At 40.5% G+C, this 11592-nt stretch overlaps 1 protein-coding gene across 1 annotated transcript in view; it reads right to left on the reverse strand.

The window, feature by feature from the left end:
• Positions 1–6765, reverse strand: part of LOC126419154 (transcription factor ETV7) — a 106815-nt gene extending 100050 nt beyond the window's left edge. Inside the window, exon 1 of the mRNA XM_050086265.1 lies at positions 6700–6765. The gene's annotated coding sequence lies outside the window, so the exon portion shown is untranslated. The remainder of the gene's footprint in view (positions 1–6699) is intronic.
• Positions 6766–11592: the final 4827 nt, after the last annotated feature.

Raw genomic sequence — 11592 nt, forward strand, 5'->3', positions numbered from 1 at the left:
TAATGGTGTGGGAGGGGTTATTTTGACCACTCGAACACCTCTTCATGAAACTGTACGTTTAAATCAGCCAGGTTTAACTGCTGTCACGTGTCGTGACGAGATCTTGAGACCTCCTGTGCGGTTGTTGCAACGCGCTGTGGGCCCAGACTTCGTATTGCTGGACGATAAAGCTCGACCTCACAGAGCACGGCTGGTTGATGTTTCCTTGGAGACGGAAGTTACTGCACGCAACGAGTAGCCTGCTCGCTCTCCCGATTTGAATCCCATAGAGCATGTCTGGGACGCACTAGGGGGACGGCTCGCATCACGCCAGCATCCACGAACCACTCTCCAAGACTTGGGAGCAGCCCATCAGGAAGAATGGGCGTTCTTGCCTCAACATGAGACTGATATCATTCACAGCATGTCCCGTCGTTTATCAGGACTGTATTGCTGCCAGGGGTGGTCACACCATATACCAAGCGCTTGAATCACTTGTCGGAGTGTGTGCGTAAATCCGTTAAGTTGGAAAAACGGACAACATCATTTTTGTCTACCGTTATGCATGTTGCAGTTGTCTACGTTCTGTATTCATTATACGGTTTGTAGTTTACTGTCACCTGATTATACTGTTTTGTGACAAAATAAACGCAACTTTCCAAAATTTCCGTTTGTTTCTTTAATACTGGATGCCAGTGTTTGCCAAACAGTCATTTTCCGCTCGCTCCATTCGCGAATGAAACAGAAACGAAATTACTAGCAGTGGTACATGTCACCCTCCGCCAGTTACCTACAGTAGCTTGTGGAGTATGTATGTGGATGTAGAATTACTGTTTCATTTGCGGCCTAAGTGGTGGTCTAAACAGGATTCACACATTTCTGAGAAACCGGTTTCTTTGTTCCCTTTTAGTCAGGATTCGACATACGTAATCTTCCACCGTGCTCAGATATTTCTCTTAGATTTAACTCTTCGTATAAAATGTAGCAGTGAGGCTGTGGCGTCCATTCGGTAGTTTCCGCGTCTTTCATGTCAGTCCGTCCAACAGCACGCGGAATCTCAGATCATATAGATACATACACACCGCGCAATCCCGTGTCTCTTACGGGCTGAGGCATCAAACCGACGAGTAAGGCAGTGGAGGGTGAAAAGGTGAGTTCATAAGCGAAGTGGGCGACTTCAGTTTCAGTTCTTCTCATTTGTAGCTGAAATAAATGTTTAATCTTGGCGATTTAACGACTTACTGTATAGGTATTACACGTTTAGTACCAATAATAATGCGATGATTGTCTTGTTTACATTTGACCAGGTGAAACGATAAATAACTAACAGTTGGAAAAATTATGTTGACAGTTTTCTTTCTTTTCACGAAGGACAGAATTACAGTTCTTCAGCAAAATTCCCGTTTTTGTTGTTGTCGTTGTTGTTCATCGCCTCGGGAGGAGCAGAATACAAAATATATGTTTGACAGAAAGCGTGTAGTTTTCTGACGATTCCCCAACAAGACTTGTGAAACGTTTGCTTGTATAAGAAATGGCATCCATTTCTATCCAGAAATGTCTGATTTCTAAACAAAATCTGTCTTTATACTATATGATTTCGTATAATCCAGTGAAGATACAGCAACAGTATCAAAATACGATGTACACTATAACATAAAACACTGTTTACAAAGGACTATCTTATTAGATATTAACATTATGTCACTTCAAAATCTTCGTCATCTACCGATATTAAGATATGAGGATAAACCTATTTTTACAACATAGTAATACCTACGACTTAGTAATACGATGATGATGATGATGTTTGGTTTTTGGGGCACTCAACTACGCGGTCAGCCGCGCCCGTACCAAGTCACAATTTTTTCACACTCCAATTTTTCTACGCAGTCCAACCTAGCCACTATCACGAATGAAGATGATGAAATGATGAGGACAACACAAACACCCAGTACCGGGGCAGAGAAAATCCCCAACCGGCCGGGAATGGAGCGAGTCAGTAATATTTACAAGAAGTAAATACTCTCAATTGAAGACTATTCTCCTCTGCGTCGTAACAATATCATTCTGTAGCTTCACCCTCTCAATTCATTGACTTAATCTGGAAAATATATGCGCAACTTTTGTGTTTTTAAAATATCTTCCCCTGTGGGACGAATTATAACTGCTTTCACATATCTTTCGGTGCAAGAAAACGCTGCACAATATTTCACTACTGCAATACAGAAACCTTAGCTTAAATCTACAATCATCTGCGGGAGAAGTTCAGTCGTATTTGAATTCAGCAGCTGCTTTCTGAACTACTTAAAGTGGACGAACAGGCACTTAACAAACCTAATGCTATTTTGTCAAAAACTGACATTTCGAGCCCGTGGTTGTGTACAAAATTTAGGTTGACAGCAACCAGCCACTTTTCCAATGCTATTTATTTATTTAAACAGCGGTGTTACCAGTTTCGAACCGAAAGGTTCATCTTCAGACGGCTAGTACGCGTTTTACATTAGATTTCGACTTTTGTTTCCCCACCTGACGAAATTTCCTTGGAGTGGTTCGAAACCGGAAACGGCGCTGTTTAAATAAATAAATAGCATTGTAAAACGTGGCTGTAATCTATTTGCACACAGCCACGGGCTCAAAATGTCAGTTTTCGACAAAATAGCATTAGGCATACTTCGCCAGATATTGAGAAACGTTGACGCTTTTAAAAGATGCAAAAGAAGCCTAACAAAGACCAACCTCAACATCAAATATAACAAGAAATGTCTGACAGCACAGATAACACCAAGCTACAGAAAACTGAAGATTAAAATCAATACCGCCAAGGTAGTTAAAGCAAAATGTGAAATCATGTGGCTCAAGACAGAGATCAAAATGCTGTATAAAAAGAAAGATCTTCTCAACAAGCAGCTTAGAGTCTACAGCCGCAACTTGGAAATTACCTCTGCGACCTCAATTCTCCTACATCTTACAATACATGGAGAACATTACTGAAAAAGAAGAAAATATTGTATAGGCATAAGAAGAAACTATATACTTTGAAAACGAAGAAAGGTAATCTCCCCTCCAAAAACTTACATGATAGTGAACATCAGCTTCATGGAAGAACTATTAACTCAACTAACATCAGTTTCACAAATAATGGACTTGCTCTCGCAAACAAAGGTGTAAAGCGTAACATAGAGCCCAGACTTAATGCCAATAACTTGAAGGGCATTATTGCATCTGCTAAACTTGCATGTGATGCTGCTAAATTAAATATCAGGGAAACCATGCTTTAGCCTTGAAAGCCAATAAAATAACAACACACCTTATGAACAATAGTTCACACAGAAACAGTGACCTAAACGTTCTAAATTGTGTCAATTCCAAACTTTCTAAGAATAAAGCTTTAATAGTCAAAGCAGATAAAAGTAACTGCACAGATATAATGTATGAAAAAGACTATATTGACAAAACCATGCAATTCTCCAATAGTAACAACGTAACTGAATTAGATTTTGATCCTACTTCTAAATTTCAGGCCAAAATTAAGAAAACACTAAAGAATTGTAACTTCCTCCTGACTAACTGGCAAGTGCGTGACTGCATTTGCATGAACCCCGTTGCACCTCGACTCTGGACGCAGCCTAAGGCCCATAAGGTAAACCGCCCTATCAGGCCAATTGTGAACTCTAGGAACAGCCCTTCATATAGCTTAAATAACAAATTGTTTGCTCTGCTTAATACCTACTATACCTTTGGAAACAAATTCTCCCTTAAAGAACACATATGAACTCATTGACAAAATTAAAGATGTTTACATTCCACCGACAACCGTTTGCATCACTTGACATAGCAAAACTTTATACTAACATCCCTACAGAGGACACCATAAACATAATTAGAAACAATCTTCTCAAACACAAGAAACTAAGAGTGGCAGATATCTGTGAACTCATTGAGTTACTCACCTTGGCACTGTCATGCAATTACTTCAGTTTTAATAACAAAATATACAAACAGAAAGATGGGTTGGCAATGGGTAGCAGCCTAGCCAGGATGTTAGCAGATATTTACATAAATCACTTAGAGCAGACATTTTTTGAAGCTAACAGTCACATCAACAGCAAAATCATCTACTACGAAAAATATGTTGATGATACAATTATACTTTTTGATGGCACCAATGAGGAAATAGACACATTAGCAACAAATCTGAGTAGCATGCACAAAAATATTAAATTCACTGTTGAACATGAGACCAACAACAGCATCAATTTCCTAGACGTAAAAATCACAAAAAACCATAAACATCATTTTGAGATTTATAGAAAACCAAAATTCATTGACGTGTGTCTCAACAGCTCATCTTGTCATCCAAACCAGCATAAGACGAAAGAAATCAGTACCATTAAAAACACTGCCTCAAAAAATGGATACAGTCCTCTTATGATAGACAAACTATCACAAAAACTCCAAAAACCACCAGCCAACAAAGCTGCACACCAGACAACCATGCAGCTTACGGAAGACACAGTAGAAAATAGCAGAAAATATATTGCACTACCTTTCTTGGGAAGTATATCCTGTATAATAAGCAATCTATTTAAAAGCACCAACATTAAAATATACTTCCACACAAACAACAAACTCCAGCAGTTAGCAGTTGACAACCCCCCCCCCCCCCCCCCCCTCCAAAAAAAATGGGGATATACGAACTCAGCTGTCAAAGTTTCCCCTCTTACTATACAGGACAAACTGGAAGAAGCATTGAGACACTGTTCAAAGAGCTTATAGATGCCACACATTTGAACAACATTTCAAAATCCACATTTGCCATGCACACAACTACTAACAGTCATGGAATAAAGAGGAATGAAGACCTTGTACAAGTACTGCACCATGCTAAGAAAGGTAGCATTATGAATATGCTTGAGGAGATTGAAATATTTGTACATAAAAGCAAATCACCACAAAATCTCCTCAATGAACAAAAAGAGTTAGTCAATGCAGCCTTTCTTCAAAATTTCTTTCACCTGTTTTCCAATTTAAAGTAAAAAAAAGTACACTGTGTAATGTTTATATATGCACATACATCCCAACCCATTTAGTATGCTTTCAATGTACGCCATAAAATGACCATAGTTTTGTCCCCATGTATACCATAATAATTACATAATATCACTGCAGGAACACTTTATAACTGACTGCTTTATTTGTTTATCTTAATTTTAATGAGTTCTCTTTCAATGTTAATAGTAAGTAACATAACACCAGCAATTTGTGTATTTCTATTGTCACATACATGTACATAATAAGATATCTCTGAGAGTGGAAGTCTTTCGCATTGTTATGGTTGTAATATCGCCATCTTTGTATACGTACCTCCATGTGATGAAACTCCTTAGCGTATGAATGGTACTTTACGTCATGTGCATATATATATATATATATATATATAAGAAAGTGTATTATACAGTGTTTTCGCTGCCGCTAGATGATGAGCAACCGGCACTGGAACATAATGGCGCGGATTCGTCATCGTAAGTAACCGAAACATCTCTATCTTCCCTTTAATAATAATAATTTGTTTACATCACTTAAAATCGTGGTGAGGCACAATTTCGGTTAAAAAGACATTGTCTCACATCTTGTTTTGGTTATAGGGCACCAACACCCCAAGGAAATTTCGGCAGGTGGGAAACGAAAGGCGAAATCTAGTGTAAAACGTGAACTAGCCGTCTGAAGGTGAACCTGTCGGTTCGAAACTCGTAGCGGCGCTGTTTAAATAAATAAATAGCATTGTAAAAAGTGGCTGGTTGTTGTAATCTTCTGTGTAAGAGGTAACCTATATTTAATAAAGCTCCACCAACTTTGAACGAATTGTGCCTATGTTGAGGATGAACCGTGGAAAACAAAGAATTTTATGAGACGGCGGTACTGCAGTTTGTCCATGTGAACGAAACAAACACAAAGCGATTAATTCAGAAACGGAAAACCAACGTAACAGAGAGAACCTTTCCCGGGTGCCAAGACCATCCTGTGTCAGAACACGTCGTATCCTCGTGAGGAATGGAAATATATTGAAGAAGCCTTGTCCAGACCAAGCAGAAGACAATACAACCATGTCACTGATATGTGCACTTTGCGCCTCTTCTTTGACGCACTTCTACTCTACACAAGATGAGTTGCGCCCATGGCGCCGCCACCCTTCTACAGGTATACTCTATAAGCAACTGTCAAGTGCACGGTAGAGGATACTTCTCTTTCTAGCACTTACTTTTGTGGTTTTCCCATTCCATTCGCGCATGGAGCGACACTCAAATTGTCTTTAGATGCTGTAATTAGTGTAATAGTATGTTTTCGGCCACCACGTAGCGATACTTAGGCCGTTGTAATATATTCCCAGTGTCAAGTATTTCTTCATGCCTATATTATACAGTTAGTGCAAGCTATTGGTAGAGCAATACGGGTGTTGTACATCTATGCACTTTTTTGTAATGTAATTTTATGTATTGTTTTATGATCCACTTTATTCTTTTAAATAGTTGCTCTTAAGATGATTATTTAACCAAAGCCAGTCTCCATATACAAAGAAAAGGCGGCCTGGGCTGTCACAAGCTTAGCTGTTTGAGAATCGATCGTTGTACTTCCGTAGCCGCTACGACTAAAGTTATTAAACAGCTCTCATCTAAAATCGAGAACTGGTATTACATTAGAGAAAGGAGAGCACAGGCCTACCTATAGCTTCGGCAGGTTTTCCGTCATGCAGTCCTCGGGAAGGCGACCCAGATGAAGGGACCTGCGAACAATAAAATGGCTTCAATCACACATTTGCATTGGTTTACTTAACGAATGAAGCCGCCCGTTGCTCGCCAGAGCGCTGACGCCTACTAGTGGCACCGACTGTAGCAGTCGATACCAGTGTTTGTAAAAGCTCCCCATTCTGACATACATATGCATTATACCATACATACGATCAAATGTAAGTAATTATTTCATTTAGCATGGGTTGACGTAAGTAATAAATGCATTTTTCTTGAGCTATAGACACGTACAGTACGTATGTTTAACATACAGTAATGAAAATTCGTCATGGCATCATTTATTTTAAAATAAAACAAGTACTTAAAAGCAAAAGGTGGAACAGTTCATCCAAATAACACATTAGATTCTTTTGCAATGTCCATTAAATACGTAGCATGTGATCGATATGTTCCAGAAGTTGTCAAAATTGTATTAAAATTTTTTAGCTTTAATTTTATTATTCACTGTTTAGTTATCAATCCCCTGGTTGTAATAGCGTAATTACTTTGATTCTAGACATTTAAGTTAAAAAGTTATCATTATGTTACGATACCTACAAACTACATACATCAGTCATTATTTCTACTGACGTGAAAGTTATTTGTGTTAAGCTTGACACACTTCTACTGAAACGTCGTTGTCTCCACTTTTGAAGGAATAACTTTTTAACAAAAAAATATGCTTAACAACTTACTGCTGGTACAAATTTTCGCATTTTAGATTTTAAGATTTGAGTAACCAACAACACATTCTTGTGACTCGAGTTCTCAGGATTCTGAACATGTACACTTTTGTCAAAATTTACGAGTATGTGCCAGTTATAAGATTACTGAAATCAAAACGTTTGTGTTTTCAGAAAATTCTCGCGGAAAATGCCAGATGAAAACTATGGGTGTTGCGTGGCAGTTGTGCGAGCCTCTGTTTGGCTTTTGACCCGTGAAGACACTCCGCAAGTCTGCGTGTGATTACCACGCTACTTGAAACACAGTGTGTCACTCGTCTGAAAATGTTAGTCATCTTTCACACTTATCTGCAGAAGTAATGTCACGAACAACTGATCTGATGTTAATAAATGACAAAAAAAGGCGAAGAAATGTGTGTGAATCATAACGCAACAGACGCGACCTTAGACAACGAGCTGCAGCTGGATTGTAACAATACCGGCATGGCATTCTTTCCAGCGTTGAAGACAACGTAATATTACGGGCTTAGCACTCAAGGTGTTAACTTCGTTGACTACTGATTGCTCTTGCAATGGCTGGCCAAATAAGTAGATAAAATACAGTCGCCAGATTACTGTCATTCCACGATTCCTGTGGAAGAGTAACTACGCGCATTGGTTGACATCAATATTCTCTGGACCAAAGGGCATCAGTTCGATCCTATTTGCATGGTTGCGCAGAAATGCTGTGACCGTGAAGCGATTCCACACATGCAAAATGAGTGTAGGCAGCAACACAGAATCTGTCATTTGGGTTGGGTTTTCAGAAGCGTTTATAAACACAAGAATCTTGATTTTTTAAAGAGTGTATACATAATGTGGTTCATTTATTTAATGCAAACTGTTAGTTAGGGACAGTTTTGAGTGCAGTGTTAATGTTTTACCTGTTAGCTCCTTTTGTATTTGTATATTGTTCAACTTTCTACTTTCTAAAATGCAGCACCACCACACTATCAAAGATGGCATTTCATGTATGTTCCCGCACACTCCTCCATTTTCCTGCATTTATTCATTTCTGTTTATCTTATGGATATTGCTTATGTTCCTCGTATATTCTATAGGTACATCGATAATTCTTTCTTTAAATTGGTTTGTGTATCACTCTCTGTATTTTATACCTCCTAAAGTAGCCTTGTGAAGTACTTATTTTATTTTATTTTATTGGTTTTGTTTATTAATATAAACTGTTATGTAGCTTGCTGTTCCAGTTTTGTGATAAAGTTTTATTCTGTTTACTTCCTTTATATTTATTTACTGTTCTACTCTTCACTTTTTTCGTTGCTTTACCACCACACTATGAAACATGTTACTTACAGTACGTTTCTGCTTCAAACTAGATGTGTGTTTCCCAATGTCGTTTACAAACATTGTAACTTCTTTGGCGTCAATAGTCAGCAAATGTCTGAAAATGGCCTTGTAAGCTGAAAAGCGGCTAACACGATAAAAGTAATACTATTGAACAAAAGCAAACTAGAGCTTTTCATTTATTATGTATCTGTTCTTAACGACTTGCAACTATCCAGCCTTGATGGCAATAACGTACAGAAATCCGCTAAGTGTGGGGAAAATCACAGAAACAGTTTTCCTGTCACTGACAACATGTTATCTACCGAGTTGGAACTTAACGGCCTGCATCTCATTTCTCATCCCAAGGAAAGCTTCACAAACTGAGCAAGTCAATAACGCGTTGGTCCACCTCTGGCTCTTATACAAGCAGATATTCAGCTTGGCACTGATTGACAGAGATGTTGCATGTGTTCCTGGGGGATATGGTGCCAAATTCTGTCCAATTGGAGCGTTAGATCGTCAAAATCCTGAGATGTTTGGCAGGCCTTGTCCACAATGCCCTAAAACTTCTCAATTGGGGAAAGATCCGACGACCTCGCTGACCAGACTTTGGAAAGCACGAACACAACCAGTAGACACTCTCGCCATTGGTCTCCTCACCTTCATTGCTTACACATTCCGCTCTCACAATCATATTCCGCACATCACGACGCTTCATTCGAACCCAAACTCGATAAGATAAAGTCAATGTTGTATGAATTCATGTAAACGATACGCAAATAGCAAGTGCACTCCAGGGTTGAAATACTCGAGGCTGGCGTGCACACATACATTCCAGACACGACGGTCACAGGAGCTTTTAGTTCGAGAGAGGCTGACCGCACGCCGGGAGGCCGGTCCCTTCAGAGGACGAGTCAATCTCGACCACCCGTGGAGCGGACGGCGTTTGCCCGAGTGAAAGGGGAGAACGACCTCGTGTTAGGCTTAAAAGCAAATTCCACTACATTGTGTGGGAGTGCCCAGCCTACGCATTCTTTACAAACAGAGCCTGCAGTTTCAGGTGTTTTCACAGGGAGACAGCAAACGCCAAACGCCGATGCTACAGTTTTCCGGATTGGTCGCCTTAAACGAAACGTCATTCTCCCGTTTTAGAAGAGCAATGCTGATTGGCAGACGATATTCCTGACGCCTTGAGCTGAAGGAGTAATGGAAGAGACCGAAAGATATACCCCTTCACGTCTGGCGTGGAGAGGGGCCGTTCCGTTGTAACGTAACGTAACGAGAGTGTGTGCGCTCGTACGTGTACTCAAAGAGCCAGTAACAACTCTGTCCTCAGTACTTCACTGGGAGAGCACCTCTGTCGAGAGCGAATCGGGGGCGACTCTATATTGAGTCCTCGCGATTAAGTGTTGTTCACTGTGTTGGCCGCCACACTTATTGTGCGGTGTGAACGGACAGGGTTATAGTTAAACGCCTGCGAGCGAATTTTTGAGTGGCATCACGGTGGACTGGTTATCTGACTGGTGTACCACGCCAATAGTTAGACTAGGGGCGAATAGGAGTCCTCGACTTCATCAAGGCGTAGGGAGAGTTTGATTGGCAAAGGTCAATCCAGATAGAACGAGAGTTATCTTATTTGTCAGCAGCGAGCGGCGCAGACAGCAGTCATCGCAGCTTACGGTATTGCGCGCTACAGCTATTGCGAGAGCCATATTTCCTCCACAACAGTACACTTCACTGCATTTCACACGCGACAGCCTCGACCGTACCTAGCAACATTCTAACGGATAATTATTCAACTTGCGTAGGCGCGGCTCTGAGCCATTCTGCCAAGTCAATCACAATCTTAAACTTTGTATAGAAATTTCATTAGCGAATCCTATCCTTAAGAGATAACTTCACATTCCGAAAAGAACCCGGAAATAACTTGTTCAGTTCATAACAAAAAGTGCCATTGTGATTTCTCCGAACTTTTGCAAAATAAATAACAATTTTCGTTAGTTTCATGTTTTTCTTACACTAACTAGCACTACTCCACTATCCAAGTATCCCACTAGTTACGTAAGAAATTTTGTGAATTTTTGTGTCATTTCCTTACAGCAGACGACTCCAGAAGATATTTATTGCTGAAAGTTTTACAGGCTTTCTCTTTAGAACGTTAGGAGCGTCTGTCTAACTTCTGTAGTAGTGTGGGGGTGGAAATTGCATCTAGCAGGAGCCACAGGGTAAAGGGTACATCTCAGATTAATCCGGTGAGCAGAATGACAGAACAGCAGCCACACGCTCACACCGTCTGTAGGCGGGCATTATCTTGCTGAATGTGTAAGTCCAGGATGGCCTGGCACGAAGGGCAACAAAAAGGGGGGGGGGGACGACGTTGAATATTGTGGATGTACTGCTGTGCAAATTTCTCGACCTCCGCTATCGGGTGGAGAAATGTAGGGTCCCCCTGAACAGGTCAGGCGTGCATTATACGCAGGAAGCGGCTACAAGGGTAGCGGAGTACGTGTGGAGTGCACATGTGGGATTTTAGGTAAGAGAATTACCTTCCTAGGCCCGACAAGACGCCTCCTGAGACGCGACAAGGTAGCAGTAGCCAAACCGCAACAGGGATTGACAATATTAATGTGGTAATACTAAACTGCAGGAGCGTCTATAGAAAGGTCCCAGAACCGATCTCATCAATAAACGGTCACAATGCCCACATAGTACTAGGGGCAGAAAGTTGGCTGAAACCAGATGTAAACAGTAATGAAATTCTAAACTCAGATTGGAATGTATACCGCAGAGACAGGCTGGACAGTGAAGGGGGAGGCGTG

Source organism: Schistocerca serialis, chromosome 9, assembly GCF_023864345.2.
Source record: "Schistocerca serialis cubense isolate TAMUIC-IGC-003099 chromosome 9, iqSchSeri2.2, whole genome shotgun sequence".
NCBI classification, from domain to species: domain Eukaryota; kingdom Metazoa; phylum Arthropoda; class Insecta; order Orthoptera; family Acrididae; genus Schistocerca; species Schistocerca serialis.